This window comes from Chlorocebus sabaeus, chromosome 17, assembly GCF_047675955.1.
Source record: "Chlorocebus sabaeus isolate Y175 chromosome 17, mChlSab1.0.hap1, whole genome shotgun sequence".
NCBI classification, from domain to species: domain Eukaryota; kingdom Metazoa; phylum Chordata; class Mammalia; order Primates; family Cercopithecidae; genus Chlorocebus; species Chlorocebus sabaeus.
In genome coordinates, this window is record NC_132920.1 from 7,357,161 (window position 1) to 7,361,667 (window position 4,507).

At 42.1% G+C, this 4,507-nt stretch overlaps 1 long non-coding RNA gene across 1 annotated transcript; it reads right to left on the reverse strand.

Annotated features, from left to right (window-relative positions):
* Positions 1-503: 503 nt before the first annotated feature.
* Positions 504-4,305, reverse strand: LOC119626755 (uncharacterized). Its single transcript, XR_005242890.2, has 2 exons — positions 4,022-4,305; positions 504-1,081 (listed from the first exon to the last, which is right to left on the reverse strand). It is a non-coding gene; the product is annotated as an uncharacterized lncRNA (long non-coding RNA).
* Positions 4,306-4,507: the final 202 nt, after the last annotated feature.

A 4,507-nucleotide genomic window follows, 5' to 3' on the forward strand; every position in this document is an offset into this window, starting at 1 on the left:
ATGGTGAAACCTCGTCTCTACTAAAAAAACAAAAATTAGCCAGATGTGCTGGTGTGGGCCTGTAATCCCAGCTACTTGGGAGGTTGAGGCACGAGAATCACTTGAACACAGGAGGAGGAGGTTGCAGTGAGCCAAGATGGTACCACTGAAGTCCAGCCTGGGCGACAAAACAAGTCTCAAAAGAAAAAAAGGGCCGGGCGCGGTGGCGCAAGCCTGTAATCCCAGCACTTTGGGAGGCTGAGACGGGTGGATCACGAGGTCAGGAGATCGAGACTGTCCTGGCTAACACCGTGAAACCCTGTCTCTACTAAAAAATACAAAAAACTAGCTCGGTGAGGTGGCGGGCGCCTGTAGTCCCAGCTACACGGGAGGCAGAGGCAGGAGAATGGCATAAACCCAGGAGGCGGAGCTTGCAGTGAGCTGAGATCTGGCCACTGCACTCCAGCCTGGGTGAAAGAGCGAGATTCCGTCAAAAAAAAAAAAGAAAGAAAAAGTCAAGATGGTAAATTTTTTGTATGTATATTTTGCCACCACGTTTTTAAAAAGACAACACAAACAATGGGAAAAGACAAGCTATGGACTAGGAGAAGACATCTGTTTGGTTTTTATATCTATATTCATTGATTTATCCCGTCTGGAAACACAAGGTTTTTGGATCAGAAAACAAACCAATTATTTGCTTGACTAGCAGTCCAATTGCCAATTCCCCATCCCTCAATTTCCCACAGGGCAGCACAGTGTGACCCAGATGTACCCTGCACATATGGGCCTCCATACCACAGGCAAAAGCTTGGAAATGATTCATCTCAGAGCACAACCAGATGCTGCTGGCATGTCTGGGCCTCTCACCCATTCTGGAGGCAGAGAGAAAGCCTTTGATCTCCAAGGCAAACACAAATCCACTCTGGGGAAAGGAGAGGAAGGTCTCTGGGGTTTTGAAATCCTTTGGAATGCAAGCAAATGGTTCTGGAGAAAAGGAGGCATTCTTTATCTTTTTAGCATGTCACTCTCTGTTTCTCAGAAAGGTCCAGAAGTTTCAGGAACACTGAGAGCTCCAGGGAGGATGGCCTTCCAACGAGAACTGCAACATATATAACCAAAAAGGATTAATATATGATTAATTAGCTAATTCCTACAAACAAGGAGAAGGTAAGCAATCCTATCAAAAATTGGATAAAAGAATGTAAATTGGCACTTTGTAGAAGAGGAGGCCGGGCGCAGTGGCTCATGCCTGGAATCCCAGCACTTTGGGAGGCTGAGGCAGGTGGATCACCTGAGGTAAGGAGTTCGAGACCAGCTTGGCCAACATGGTGAAATCCCGCTTCTACTAAAAATACAAAAACTAGCCCAGTGTAGTGGTGTGGGCCTGTAGTCCCAGCAAATCAGGAGGCTGAGGTGGGAGGATCACTTTAGCCTGGGAGGCAGAGGTTGCAGTGAACCAAGGTTGTGCCACTGCACTCCAGCCTGGGTGACAGAGTGAGACCCTGTCTCCAAAAAAAAAAAAAAAGGAATTCCAAATGGCCAATAAACATCTGAAAACATTGCTAGACTTAGCTAGCAATTAGGGAAATGCAAATTCAAATTAATATAGGTACCAATAAAATACTGAAATATTTCCTAATGTTTAAAAAAAGATGTGTGATGTGTTACGTTTCAGGTTATAGGAATTTGTGAAGAAAATGAAAATATAATTCTACTTATATCAAAAGTCCATAATAGGCAAATCTATAGCAATAGGAAGTGGATCAGTCATTGCCTAAGGCAGGGGAGGCTTCAGGAGAGGAGAGGAATTGCAGGTGGCAGCTAAGAGGAATGAAATTCCTTTTGGGGGTAATGAAGATATTCTACAATTAATTGTGGTGATGCACGCATAACTCTGTGAATATACTAAAAGTCACTGAATTATACACCTTCAATGGGTAAATTGTATGGTATATAAATTGTATCTCAATAAAGCTGTTTTTAAAAAGTGGAGGATGGAAACCATATATACAGCATGCTGACATAGTTAATAATACTGTATTGTATACTTGAAATTTGTGAGAATAGATCTTAAGTGTTCTCACCATACACACAAGGATAACCATTTGAGTTGATGGATATGTTAATTAGCTTGATAGTGGTAATCATTTTACCATATATATCATGTTGTATAACTTAAATATAGACAATTTTTATTTGTCAAGTATGCCTTGACAAAGTATAAAGCTGCAAAAATTAAAAATAAAGAAATAAATACGCTGGACATAGTGCATCATGCTTACAATCACAACACATTGGGGAGGCTGAGGAAAGCAGATCGCTTGAGCTCAGGAGTTCTAGACCAGTCTGGGCAACATGGCGAAACCCTGTCTCTATAAAAAACACAAAAATTAGCTGGATGTGGTGGTGTGCATCTGTAGTTCCAGCTACTTTGAGACAATTGCTTGAGCCTGGGAGGCTGAGGCTGCAGTGAGCTGTGTTCATTCCACTGCACTCCAGTCTGGGCAACAGAGTGAGACCCTGCTTCCAAAAAAAAAAAAAAAAAAAAGAAAGATAAAATAAAATAAAATAAAATACATAAATTTATAAAAGGGGTAGGGGATGGCATTTGCTTTCCATTATACTACCAGAAAATAAAAAGTCTGACTAATCTAAGTGTTGGTGATGATCTGGAGAGATAGGAGATAGTTACTCTCCCTACTGCTGGCAGAAGTGTGAGTTGGTGCATGTTGGAAGAGTAAATTAATTGGACCTTAAAAGGTCCAGAAGTTTCATGAACACTGAGAACTCCAGGGAGGATGGCATCTAGTTGAGTTAAAGATATGCCTACTTTGTGTCCGAACAATTCCACTCCTAGGTAAGAAACTTGGGGACATGGGCACAGGGAGACATTTACAAGTATGTTCATGAACACCTTATTTGGAAGAGTGAAAAATTTAAGCAATAACTTATCCGTTAGAGCATGCCTATTAATTATGTGGAGTGCAATCAGAGATAATACTGCCTCCTTAGTTTGCATAGGCTTTTAAACAAGTATGACTTTCTTCCCTCTATACAGTGCTCTGATGTGCTAACATTAGCGTGGTTTGCAAATTAGACTCCAAAGAATAAGAAATTTAAATGCCCTCAAATAGGAGAATGAATAAGTCAATCATTTTCCTTCATATAATGGATTATTGTTCAGCAAATAAAAATGAATGAACTCGGCGAGGCGCAGTGGGTCACACCTGTAACCCCAGCACTTTGGGAAGCTGAGGAGGGTGGATTACTTGAGGTCAGGAGTTCGAGATCAGCCTGGCAAACATGGTGAAACCCCATCTCCACTAAAAATACAAAAGTTAGCCGGGCATGGTAGCAGGTGCCTGTAATCTCAGCTACTCGGGAGGCTGGGGCAGGAGAATCCCTTGAACTCGGGAGGCAGAGGTTACAGGGAGGCAGAGGCTGCAGTGAGCGGAGATTGTGCCCCACTGCACTCCAGCTTGGGTGACAGAGCGAGACTCCCTCTCAAAAAAAAAAAAAAAAAATGAACTAGAGTTACATGTATTAACACGGATACATCTCACTAACATAATGTTGAGTGAAAAAAATCAAGTTTGCAAGTGGATGCATACAGTGTGATACTGTTTCTATAAAGTCATGCAAAACAATAACATGTTTTTATTATCATACAACATATGAAGCAATAGCATAAAATATGCATGGGAATGATAAATAGTAAAGTCAAGATAGTAGTTAGCTGTGGAAAGAGGAAGAGAAAGAGGATTGGAAGGGAGACCCAGAGAATATTAACAATACCCATACAGGTTTGTTTCTTTTAAACAAAATTAAAGTTTGATAAAACTGGCACAGACATATTTGCAATATTAGCTGCACTTTTCTGTACAGGTGAAATATTTCCCAACACTAAAGAACTAAGTGAAGTTTTATATTATCGGGCTGTAGGAGTTTGTGCAGAGAATGAAAATGTGCTGTACAGATGAAACCAGAGCCAAGAGAGCTGCTTACTCACCCCTCAGCCTCCTCCTCCTCTTCCACCTACCTTGGGGTGGAACATGATGGATGAGTTGATAACCCTGTCTCCGTGGTCCTCGCCATGTAGACTCATCTCAGGAGGTGCTGGTGGGCAGTAAGATGCTGCCGGATGCAAACGTTGTCCTTATCCTAGGAGCTACACAGTTGGTATCTGAGCCAGAGGGGCACAACCAAGGCTCCTCCTTTGGTAATGGTCTCCTGTTCTGGGCCTTGAGGTCTTTAGTCAGGGGAGGCTCCTGTTTTGCCATTTACCTTCTTATTTAGAAAGTGTGCCTCCGAGCCTCAACTCCCTCTTAGTTTATAGGGTGACAGGCTGGAAGATTTAAAAAAATGAAATTGCTTTGATAACTCTGGCATTCCTTGGGCATTGAGAAGCTGGTTATCAGTGTTGCCATGACAACTGCAGGGCCCATAAACAACACAGTGGAAGTGAAAGGTCATGTTGGACACTGTAACAATATTGTAAAACCTCTTAGATGCCTGGACTATGTAC